Source organism: Lithobates pipiens, unplaced genomic scaffold, assembly GCF_037356315.1.
Source record: "Lithobates pipiens isolate NorthernLeopardFrog02 unplaced genomic scaffold, aLitPip1_a1.2 Scaffold_16, whole genome shotgun sequence".
NCBI classification, from domain to species: Eukaryota; Metazoa; Chordata; class Amphibia; order Anura; family Ranidae; genus Lithobates; species Lithobates pipiens.
In genome coordinates, this window is record NW_027507748.1 from 152,938,545 (window position 1) to 152,952,142 (window position 13,598).

Consider the following 13,598-nt stretch of genomic DNA (forward strand, 5'->3'; position numbering starts at 1 on the left):
TGTGTACAGGAAACTCATTTTCAACAGGACAACCATCCCAAATGTACACATAAAAACTACCCACATATATTCCTGGCAAATAACCCGAATAAAAAAAGCGGAGGTGTCCTTCTTGCCATCCGTGACACGGTCTCCTTCCATCTCAAGAAATACATCACAGCCGACAATGGTCGCTATATTATTCTTCAGGGTGATATTAATTCTAAACCGTACACCATTGTATCTTTATATGCTCCAAACACCCGACAGATTAGGTTTTTGAATAGAATACTCCATAAAATACAACCTATCCAATACGGTAGTCTCATTATTTGTGGCGATTTTAACCTCATTGTCGACCCACAACTTGACACTTCTAATGTTAAACGCAACAACAACACCTGCCTAAATACGGTCCTGCACTCTGAAAAACTGTACGACGTCTGGCGATGCACACATGGCAACGAGAAAGACTTTACCTTCTTCTCCCATGTACATGGGTCTTATTCCAGAATAGACTTTTTTTTATCAGATCAATGGACCTTACAAAATGTTTCATCCCCTGAGATACATGATATTACGTGGTCTGACCATTCTGCCATATCACTTTCTATTCATGAGAAGGGTGTCTCTCCCTCATCACCCATCTGGCGCTGCAGTGTTAGATTACTACAGGACCCCGATACCAAAGAACTGATTTCTCAAAACCTTAAAACATATTTCCAACAAAATGAACATTCAGTAGAGAGTCCCTTCACACTCTGGAACGCCCACAAAGCGTTTATTAGAGGCATCCTTATCCAGCTAGGAGCTAGAGCTAAAAAGAAGTATACTGCAACCATAGACTCCATTACTTCCGATATCCACAATTTAGAAACCCTCAACAAAGCATCTCCCTCTCACCAGCGGACTACCCAAATAACCTCTCTTAGAGAAAAATTGAGAGATCACTTGGCCCAAAACGATGATTTCTACCTTAGACGCTTGAAGTTACGTACCTATGCCTGTGCGAATAGAGCAGGTAAATATCTTGCCAATAGGATTAGAGCAATACGCACCAAAACTAGGATTTCCCACCTGATACACCCTACATCCCTTCATAAAGTAATCAATCCTCAAGAAATCGCAAACCAATTTGCACAATATTATAGTGAGCTTTACAACCTTAACACCGACCCCCACACTCCTCAACCCACTGTTCCCAAAATACAGCATTTCCTCAAAGATTTAGATCTCCCTAAACTCTCCGAATCACAGCTTGAATTGCTGAATTCACTGTTCACAAACCATGAAATAACATCAGTCATTACTTCACTCCCTCATGGGAAATCCTCAGGTCCTGATGGACTAAATAATGAATATTTTAAAACCTTTTCCACTATTCTTTCCACATATCTCCAAAAGATGTTCACACAGGCAGCACACTCAGCATCCTTTCCAAATGAAATGTTAAAAGCATACGTGACCACTATACCCAAACCTGGCAAAGATCCCACTACCCCTAGTAATTTTAGACCTATTTCTCTCCTGAACACGGATATAAAGATCTACGCCAAACTTATCGCCCTTAGACTGTCAGAGTTTATGCCTTCCTTAATTAAAAGCGACCAGCTGGGCTTCATCAGGGGGAGACAAACTTCTGATGCTACAAGACGTATTATTGACATTGTTCATTATGCTAATTTAACTAAAACTCCTTCTCTGCTGCTCTCCATAGACGCAGAGAAGGCGTTTGATAGGGTGGAGTGGTGTTATATGAAGGAAGTTCTACAAAAATTTGGCTTTCAAGGTCTTATCTCTAACGCAATGTTGGCTTTATATTCCAATCCATCCGCCCAAGTCTTAACAGCTGGAATGCTTTCTACACCTTTCCCTATTTCTAATGGCACTCGTCAGGGGTGTCCATTATCTCCAACCATTTTTAACCTTATGATAGAGCCTCTGGCGGAGGCCATTAGATCCCAGGCCGATATTACTGGACACGTGTTAGGATCTCGTAACCACGTTATTAACCTGTTTGCCGATGACGTTGTACTGATGCTGACAAACCCGTCCAGATCTCTCCCCTTAGTCCATGAAACTTTAAAAAACGTTGGTGAGATTTCGTACTATAAAGTTAATTTCGCCAAATCATTGATTCTAGATTTAGGAATTGACAAACGTATCAAACTCCAACTTCAAACCACACTTCCATATGTATGGAAAGAAGATGGCATACCCTACTTAGGTATAAAAATTACTAATTCCACGAAAACTCTAGTCTCCGTCAATATTAAGTCATTGCTTCTAAAGATAGATGAAACGCTCATATGTATAGCCAAGACCGAATTATCCTGGATGGGTAGATTGGCAGCATGTAAGATGTTAGTTCTCCCTCTCATATTGTATATGTTCAGATCCATACCTATACCTATCCCAACCCATTTCCTTAAGACCTTGTCTACTACTCTGTGGAAATTCATATGGAATGGTAAAAAAGCTCGCTGCTCTCCTAGCAACCTGATTCCGCATAACCTAATAGGACTGATTGATGTTTCTGATTATTTGTGGGCATCTAGACTGGACCAACTCCAACACTGGTTCAAAACTATAGATTCACCACCTTGGGTTGAGCTGGAAAGGCATATAGCCCCAATACCAGATCTAGTGGCATTGCTCGCGAGTGATGTCTGGAAACCCTGGACTCTCCATTCCATGGCTCCCACCCTTATAGCCTCCCTACAAGCATGGCGGTTCTTCATACATCATACCCATAACTCTCAAAATGCTGTGGAATACAAATTTCCGCTTAGCCTGCTCGAGCATAAAATCCCTATGCCGTCCCTAAAACAGTTCCCCAACCACGGTATACATACCATCCAAGACCTATTGTCTAATGGTACAGCTCTTTCCAGCACACAGATTATGGCTCAATACAATCTCCCCAACAAGTACCAGTTTACATGTATTCAAGTGGCACATTTTCTAAAACGTAACCCTCCCCCTATTATAACAATGCCATCTAGTGCATGGAACTTCTTAACTCGAGAACGCCCCACCAGGAAAGGCATTTTGCTTTTTTACTCCCTTCTACATGCTAAACAATCTTTTGTGAAAACAAAACCGATTGCTAAATGGGAGGCGGATTTAGGGAAATAATTTACAGATGATCAGTGGACAACCACATTTCGAGAAATCCAAAAAGCCTCCCGTTCTATTAATCATTGGGCAATGACTATTAGAATAATTAACAGGTGGCAATACACACCGTGTAGACTGGCAACATTTTCTCCATCTGCCCAAAATACATGTTGGAGAAATTGTGGACCGCTAGGACATCTACTGCACATGTTTTGGGAGTGTCCCAACTTGGTTAGTTACTGGAATCAAGTTTTCCAACTTATAACATCGCTCACGGGTATTGTCACTCGCCCCAATCCATCCCTAGGAATTTTACATATGGGTATTGAACAATTTCCGCATGATATGCGGATTGTTATTTCCAACATCCTTCTTTCTGCTAGATCCATGATATTACAACATTGGAAAACTGCCATGACGGTAAACATCTCTGACCTGATTAGAAGAGTGAACCAACACCACACTATAGAGCGTGCTCTTGCCATAAATACATTGAAGTGCGATCTATTTGATAAGCAATGGAAAATTTGGACCAACAAATATAAGAATTCTGTGAACTAGATCTTAACCCTGATAAGATATATCCTGTGTAGTAACCAGTATTTGCATTATTGTTTATGTAACCACCTACTTATCCGTTTCTTTTTCACCCTTTCTTTCCCTCTCCCCTCTTCCCTCCCTCTATTGCATTGACTGTTAATTACAATTGTAAAAGTCAACATGTCCTGTACCACTTGCCTTTGTATATCCTTTATAAATTAATAAAAATTTATTGAAATAAAAAAAAAACACATTTACCTATTTTTGCATGTCTACTTTTTAAGTAATGGAAAACAGAGGAACGCCGCGCTTGACAAAAGAAATTAAACAAAAAACTAAAAAAAGGAGCAGCAACCCAAATGTTATACTACATTTGGCATAAGAGAAAAAAGGAGTGGGTTGCGCTACAAAAAATAACTGAACTAAAAAAATTAAAAAAATATACCCATGTGAAACAACTCACAAAAAAGTTTGAACTTAGTGGTGTATTTGTCGCATGCCAGAAAGGGATTAGAATGCGACAAAAAAGGACTATCTAATAAAGATAGAAAATACTAAGTCAGTGAAAATAGCAGATACTTCTTAGTGTGGTTATACAAAGAATACCCTTAATAGGAGTGAATAATCCAATAAATGTGGAATAATGCAAGCAAAAACTCTGCTAACAAAACCCAAACGTATAAAAAGAATATATTACACCAATGATACCTAAAGATTGAAATCGTATTGGGTCTCAGAAAGTGTATGTGATGAAAATAAAAAATACCTTAAGTAATATTCATATAAGGTGAACCTGCAAAAAAACAATATAACATCCAAAAATCTGTTGTCTTAAAACAATAATGAAACAATGTGACATCCAATGGTCCGTTATCTCATAACATTAGTGAAACATGAATATGGAAATTGTTTGAGAACGTAATGAGAATGGAACAATGTTCAAAAAGTCCATATACAGTCTCTATTTGCAAGGTTTCCCACAGTGAAGTAGTGACAGTAGAAATATCCAACACGAACGTGACTTGTGCTCAGCCTCCACCAATGATATTATTGCCGCTTACCAGAAACGAATGGTTCCTTATTACAGAGAACCATATAAAGCAGTTGACTGATTCCCCAGTCCAGGGTCTACACGGATGAAATGTAAGGGACTTCAGAGCCAGCTCGTCTCTCGATACACTCCCGTTCGTGGATTTACATAAAAGGCAATGAGACTCACAATAGTGTAAAACCCAAACATAACTTTAATCGAACGTAAGAGACAAAATGCGCACTTACAGAAATGAAGATTAAAACGATCGTTACAGCAAAACCGAGCCGGCCGGTCTCGGTTAGCGCCCGTTACACCGAAAACATACAACACGAGATGGTGGCGTCAGGACGTCGCTCCTCCTCCCTACGCGTTTCGTCACGATAGGACGTGGTCACGGGGTACGGGCGGCGTCCTGACGCACCGCTTATATAATACAAACATTAAACCATGCCTCGGTTTGACCCCGAGGCCGAGACAGAAAACGCCATATTGGTTTAGGGAAATTAACAATGACTAGTGCTGCCAGAAGCGGCCACCACATGAATTACATGGATTTAGCACGCCAAGGTTAGGGAAAAATAAATAAAATATAAGTTGAGACTCCATAATTCTACTGAAGAGAATGTAACCCAAAATATACATTTAATAAAAGATATAAAAATATAAAGATAATTTTTGCCCATAGATATATGGCAAAAACAAAATTACTATAGTATAAATGTGGCCGCCCCGGGAAGGATTTCATAAGGAAAAACCCAAAGGGGGCAACATTTAAACTAAATACAACAAGTGAGCAGATAATTTAACCACATGTGTATTCTGCTCAATTCCAAGGGCCAAACCATACCTGTACAGCTCTTATAAAACAGTTTTGAGCTACAAACAACTCTAATGCCCATGTAGAAAAAATAATAAATAAAAAATAAAATATAAAAAAGAGAAAAATTATTTGTATGTATTACATCCATAATTACGTCCTAGTCACGGAACCATAAATATATGTATAGACAATACTAACGTACATAACATCAGGATATAAAGACCTGAAAGGGCCCCTTAAATAAATTTGGCCACATAAAAATATCCAACCTGAAAATCAGACTGTAAATATATCTTATATTGAATAAGTGGCCATAACAAAATTAAAATTAAGTTGCACTATGTCAGTAATTACAACAAGGTAAACTGGACGATAAACCAAATTCCGCCCGAGGGCTAAGAACTATATGCAACATAGAGCCATACATGACTCCCAAAATTGATACCTAAGTTCAAAAATTCAAAAAACAAAAATATAAAAATTAAATTGGAATGACGGAATCATCTTTAATAAACAGGGGGGGTAAAAAGGTACACAATATTTAAGAGTTGTCAATAAAACAATTGACGTCGACATCAATATTTAACCCAAAAGGGGTGTAGCTCTTTAATTTGTGTACCCAGGCCATCTCCAACCTGGAGATACTACGGACCAAGCAACTACCTCTCCAGTTTGGCCTGTATTTGTCTATGCCAAGAAAAAGAGTATCTGAAGGATCCCTATTATGAACAGATAGATAATGCTTGGAGACTGAATGTTTAGTAAACCCTTTCCTGATGTTGCTTATGTGCTCATTAATCCGGACCTGAAGAGGTCTTTTGGTCCGGCCCACATATTGTAGGCCGCACGGACATTGGAGCAAATAAACAACACCTGTAGTGGAACAGGTGATAAAGGAATCTATAGAGAAAGTTTTGGAGGTACAGGTAGACGAAAAACTAGTAGTTCTTCTCGTAGTACATTTGTTAAGCTGGCACACCTGACATCTTCTACATTGATAGTACCCCTTTAGCTCCGAGAACAGATTTGTTTTCTCCCTCGGGGGGTTTACAACGTTAGGGGCCAGTTTGTCTCTAAGGTTAGGTACACCTTTAAAGACAACCTTTGGTTTGTCAGGAAAGATGGCACCTAAAACCCTATCATTCTTTAAGATGTGCCAATATTTATTCATAATGTTCTTTACGCTAAAATGTTGGAGCGAGAAGGTAGTAATAAAAGGACATCTGTAAGAACCAACATCCCCCTGATTGTTCTTTCTGGCCTCCAATAAGTCTCCACGGTTGGTGCCAATAACCTGGCCTAAAGCGTCCTTAAGGAATTCAGGACTATACCCCTTATCCAGAAACCTCTTAGTGAGGACATCCGCTTGTGTCAAAAAGGTACTATCCTCTGAACAATTGCGTTTAATTCTGAGGTATTGGCTTTTTGGAACTGAGTTAAGCCATGATTTGTGATGGCAGCTGTCTCGGGGTATGTAAGCATTTCTGTCTGTAGGTTTAAAGTAGGTGGAGGTGATAAACCTATCTTCTTTAGCAGAAATGACCAGATCCAAAAAATGAATTTGTTCTAAACTCGCTTCATAACTGAAATGTATCCCTCTGTCATTAGTATTCAAGAAGTCCATATACTCAGAGAGGGCAGGTAGGTCACCATCCCAAAGGAGGAGGACGTCATCTATATATCGAACCCAGAGGATAACCTCTGACCTGGGTTCAGCATAGATGACGTCCTCCTCCCACTTGGCCATGAAGAGGTTAGCCAAGCTGGGGGCATATTTAGCCCCCATTGCAACTCCCTTATCCTGACGATAAAAATGTCCGTCAAACCAAAAAAAATTATGTGTTGCTGCATAATTTAAAAGAACCATAATAAAATCAATCTGCTCCTGTGGGAGATTAGACCCCCTTTCAAGGAAACAACGAACAGCCTCTAGACCCAGATTATGAGGTATCACGGTGTAAAGTGAGGTGACGTCGGCTGTTACCAGCCACATCCCTACTTTTGGTTTATACTGAGACAAAAGATTAATGACATCCCTTGTATCCTTCAAATAGGAAGGAATAGAGCGTACTAGGGGTTGGAGATAAAAATCAATGTACTTGCCCACCCGGGACGTAACTGAGTCAATTCCACTCATGATAGGGCGACCCGGGGGGCAAGAAACATTTTTATGTATCTTTGGTAAGTAATACATAATCGGTACTCTAGGAGCACGAGGCACCAAAAAAGCTTTTTCCTTCCTATTTAAAATCGAATTGGCAAAACCCATACTAACAATATATTCCAACTCCTTCCTGTACTTTTCGTTGGGATTATAATGTAGTGGAGTATAAGTGGTGGTGTCCCCTAAAATGCGACGCATCTCTATCAAATAGTCATCCTTATTTAAAACGACAATCCCCCCTCCCTTGTCAGCTGGACGGATGACTAAGTTATGATTGGTACAGAGGGATTCAATGCCCTTGTCTATGCTCTCCTTGTTTTTCACCTGTCGAACCCGCATAGCCTCTAGATCTCTAAGAGCAAGATCCCTGAACACCTTTAGAGATGGAGCTAATTGTCCTGGCGGGTTGAATGTAGAAGCATTCGCGAGGCCAGAATGAGTAAAGGTAGATAATAGGGCTCTAGGTGGATTATATAAATTAGAGGCCATGTACCGCTGTACATTGAGTTTGCGTACATATTTTTGCAAATCCATGTAAGTTTGAAATTTGTTAATGTTATGAACAGGGGCAAATTTTAAGCCCCTATCCAAAACATCCACTTCCAAACTTGTTAATACATGGGAACTTAGATTAAAAATACCTGTGCCCGCTATGTCCTTGCTCTTTTTGGACTTCCTGCGCCTCCCCCCTCTAGTTCCTCTCGGAGCTCGACTATTCTTTTTACTCCTTGACCGGTTTTGGGAAAACCCCAATTTTGTTGTGGGTATACCATGGTATTTCTGGGATCCTGATGACCCACCTGTTCAAAACCGGAATGCCCACTATTAATGTGGGCATTGTTTTGTGGTCCCAAAGGAGGGTCGCAGAAACCCTCGTTAGAATCCACATGATCTCTCAATGGAAAATACTGGTTATATACTGGAATGTTGTAATCCGGTACCAAATTACTATCATAATGGATTACCCGTTGGTCACCAAAGTGACCGGATGGGCCATAGTTATAAACAGAAGACTGTGTTGGACCATAACCCTGATCAGAAGGATAGTTATGCCCTGATACAAAGTTATCCGCATACCTCAAATTGGGGTTGGAGACTTGTCCCCTAGGGGTACCTTGACTCCGCCCCCGACCTCGATTGCGTTGGGGACCCCTCGGTTGACCTTGTCCGAAAGGTCTACCCATCGGAGCCCCGTTATAGGGACCTGTTGGCCCCCTATTTTGATTGTAGTAAAAAGGGGGACCTCCTCCTCCTCTACCAGTGTTAGAAGAAGAAGAAGGGCGAGCCCCTCTTCCCCTCTGATTGGATGGTCGTGTAACACCATTTGGGGAGCTATTTTGGCCCCCCCCTGGAACAATTGGAAGATAAGGTGGACCCAAATATTGATTAGCCCCAAGGTTGGAACCAGATGGTGCTACTTCCATAGCGACATTGGTACCGTCCCCCTTTTCCGCCAATAGTTTCTTTTGCCATTCGAAAACCAATAACGACTCGTAGTCGCCCAAATCTCTATTATATTTCTTTTTCTTTTTGATTTTTTGATCCTTTTCTTCCTTTTCTAAAATCTTAAGTAGATTTTTAGATCTCTCTATATATTCCTCTCCAGCACTAAATGGAGTCAATTTATCCTTGATGGATTTGATCTCATCATCCAATCTAGTTAATTTGAATTGCTTCCTATCGATCAAAAATCTAAGTAAATTAACACCTGCTTCGTTAAAATACTTGTACCAACCCTCAAGGTCGGTTTCCCCTTTCTGGGGGCTCACCTCCCAACGCAAACTGCGTGGTACCATATGATTTTTTATATATGTCTCCAAAAAGACTATGTCCCATTTGGTGTGTATTTCTGAAACAATCACATTTTTCAGTCTCACAAATAAACCACCCAAATCATTATCACCATTTTTGAAAGGTTCAAAAACGCCATCGGAGTCAAAGACTCTCGTGGCTCTAAATTCAAAAACGTCCATGTGATCCCTTTAGGGAAAAACAAAAACAGCAGCAGCAATCAGTATAAGAACAGTAATGGAAAACAGAGGAACGCCGCGCTTGACAAAAGAAATTAAACAAAAAACTAAAAAAAGGAGCAGCAACCCAAATGTTATACTACATTTGGCATAAGAGAAAAAAGGAGTGGGTTGCGCTACAAAAAATAACTGAACTAAAAAAATTAAAAAAATATACCCATGTGAAACAACTCACAAAAAAGTTTGAACTTAGTGGTGTATTTGTCGCATGCCAGAAAGGGATTAGAATGCGACAAAAAAGGACTATCTAATAAAGATAGAAAATACTAAGTCAGTGAAAATAGCAGATACTTCTTAGTGTGGTTATACAAAGAATACCCTTAATAGGAGTGAATAATCCAATAAATGTGGAATAATGCAAGCAAAAACTCTGCTAACAAAACCCAAACGTATAAAAAGAATATATTACACCAATGATACCTAAAGATTGAAATCGTATTGGGTCTCAGAAAGTGTATGTGATGAAAATAAAAAATACCTTAAGTAATATTCATATAAGGTGAACCTGCAAAAAAACAATATAACATCCAAAAATCTGTTGTCTTAAAACAATAATGAAACAATGTGACATCCAATGGTCCGTTATCTCATAACATTAGTGAAACATGAATATGGAAATTGTTTGAGAACGTAATGAGAATGGAACAATGTTCAAAAAGTCCATATACAGTCTCTATTTGCAAGGTTTCCCACAGTGAAGTAGTGACAGTAGAAATATCCAACACGAACGTGACTTGTGCTCAGCCTGAGGCTGACTTAGTATTTTCTATCTTTATTAGATAGTCCTTTTTTGTCGCATTCTAATCCCTTTCTGGCATGCGACAAATACACCACTAAGTTCAAACTTTTTTGTGAGTTGTTTCACATGGGTATATTTTTTTAATTTTTTTAGTTCAGTTATTTTTTGTAGCGCAACCCACTCCTTTTTTCTCTTATGCCAAATGTAGTATAACATTTGGGTTGCTGCTCCTTTTTTTAGTTTTTTGTTTAATTTCTTTTGTCAAGCGCGGCGTTCCTCTGTTTTCCATTACTGTTCTTATACTGATTGCTGCTGCTGTTTTTGTTTTTCCCTAAAGGGATCACATGGACGTTTTTGAATTTAGAGCCACGAGAGTCTTTGACTCCGATGGCGTTTTTGAACCTTTCAAAAATGGTGATAATGATTTGGGTGGTTTATTTGTGAGACTGAAAAATTTGATTGTTTCAGAAATACACACCAAATGGGACATAGTCTTTTTGGAGACATATATAAAAAATCATATGGTACCACGCAGTTTGCGTTGGGAGGTGAGCCCCCAGAAAGGGGAAACCGACCTTGAGGGTTGGTACAAGTATTTTAACGAAGCAGGTGTTAATTTACTTAGATTTTTGATCGATAGGAAGCAATTCAAATTAACTAGATTGGATGATGAGATCAAATCCATCAAGGATAAATTGACTCCATTTAGTGCTGGAGAGGAATATATAGAGAGATCTAAAAATCTACTTAAGATTTTAGAAAAGGAAGAAAAGGATCAAAAAATCAAAAAGAAAAAGAAATATAATAGAGATTTGGGCGACTACGAGTCGTTATTGGTTTTCGAATGGCAAAAGAAACTATTGGCGGAAAAGGGGGACGGTACCAATGTCGCTATGGAAGTAGCACCATCTGGTTCCAACCTTGGGGCTAATCAATATTTGGGTCCACCTTATCTTCCAATTGTTCCAGGGGGGGGCCAAAATAGCTCCCCAAATGGTGTTACACGACCATCCAATCAGAGGGGAAGAGGGGCTCGCCCTTCTTCTTCTTCTAACACTGGTAGAGGAGGAGGAGGTCCCCCTTTTTACTACAATCAAAATAGGGGGCCAACAGGTCCCTATAACGGGGCTCCGATAGGTAGACCTTTCGGACAAGGTCAACCGAGGGGTCCCCAACACAATCGAGGTCGGGGGCGGAGTCAAGGTACCCCTAGGGGACAAGTCTCCAACCCCAATTTGAGGTATGCGGATAACTTTGTATCAGGGCATAACTATCCTTCTGATCAGGGTTATGGTCCAACACAGTCTTCTGTTTATAACTATGGCCCATCCGGTCACTTTGGTGACCAACGGGTAATCCATTATGATAGTAATTTGGTACCGGATTACAACATTCCAGTATATAACCAGTATTTTCCATTGAGAGATCATGTGGATTCTAACGAGGGTTTCTGCGACCCTCCTTTGGGACCACAAAACAATGCCCACATTAATAGTGGGCATTCCGGTTTTGAACAGGTGGGTCATCAGGATCCCAGAAATACCATGGTATACCCACAACAAAATTGGGGTTTTCCCAAAACCGGTCAAGGAGTAAAAAGAATAGTCGAGCTCCGAGAGGAACTAGAGGGGGGAGGCGCAGGAAGTCCAAAAAGAGCAAGGACATAGCGGGCACAGGTATTTTTAATCTAAGTTCCCATGTATTAACAAGTTTGGAAGTGGATGTTTTGGATAGGGGCTTAAAATTTGCCCCTGTTCATAACATTAACAAATTTCAAACTTACATGGATTTGCAAAAATATGTACGCAAACTCAATGTACAGCGGTACATGGCCTCTAATTTATATAATCCACCTAGAGCCCTATTATCTACCTTTACTCATTCTGGCCTCGCGAATGCTTCTACATTCAACCCGCCAGGACAATTGGCTCCATCTCTAAAGGTGTTCAGGGATCTTGCTCTTAGAGATCTAGAGGCTATGCGGGTTCGACAGGTGAAAAACAAGGAGAGCATAGACAAGGGCATTGAATCCCTCTGTACCAATCATAACTTAGTCATCCGTCCAGCTGACAAGGGAGGGGGGATTGTCGTTTTAAATAAGGATGACTATTTGATAGAGATGCGTCGCATTTTAGGGGACACCACCACTTATACTCCACTACATTATAATCCCAACGAAAAGTACAGGAAGGAGTTGGAATATATTGTTAGTATGGGTTTTGCCAATTCGATTTTAAATAGGAAGGAAAAAGCTTTTTTGGTGCCTCGTGCTCCTAGAGTACCGATTATGTATTACTTACCAAAGATACATAAAAATGTTTCTTGCCCCCCGGGTCGCCCTATCGTGAGTGGAATTGACTCAGTTACGTCCCGGGTGGGCAAGTACATTGATTTTTATCTCCAACCCCTAGTACGCTCTATTCCTTCCTATTTGAAGGATACAAGGGATGTCATTAATCTTTTGTCTCAGTATAAACCAAAAGTAGGGATGTGGCTGGTAACAGCCGACGTCACCTCACTTTACACCGTGATACCTCATAATCTGGGTCTAGAGGCTGTTCGTTGTTTCCTTGAAAGGGGGTCTAATCTCCCACAGGAGCAGATTGATTTTATTATGGTTCTTTTAAATTATGCAGCAACACATAATTTTTTTTGGTTTGACGGACATTTTTATCGTCAGGATAAGGGAGTTGCAATGGGGGCTAAATATGCCCCCAGCTTGGCTAACCTCTTCATGGCCAAGTGGGAGGAGGACGTCATCTATGCTGAACCCAGGTCAGAGGTTATCCTCTGGGTTCGATATATAGATGACGTCCTCCTCCTTTGGGATGGTGACCTACCTGCCCTCTCTGAGTATATGGACTTCTTGAATACTAATGACAGAGGGATACATTTCAGTTATGAAGCGAGTTTAGAACAAATTCATTTTTTGGATCTGGTCATTTCTGCTAAAGAAGATAGGTTTATCACCTCCACCTACTTTAAACCTACAGACAGAAATGCTTACATACCCCGAGACAGCTGCCATCACAAATCATGGCTTAACTCAGTTCCAAAAAGCCAATACCTCAGAATTAAATGCAATTGTTCAGAGGATAGTACCTTTTTGACACAAGCGGATGTCCTCACTAAGAGGTTTCTGGATAAGGGGTATAGTCCTGAATTCCTTAAGG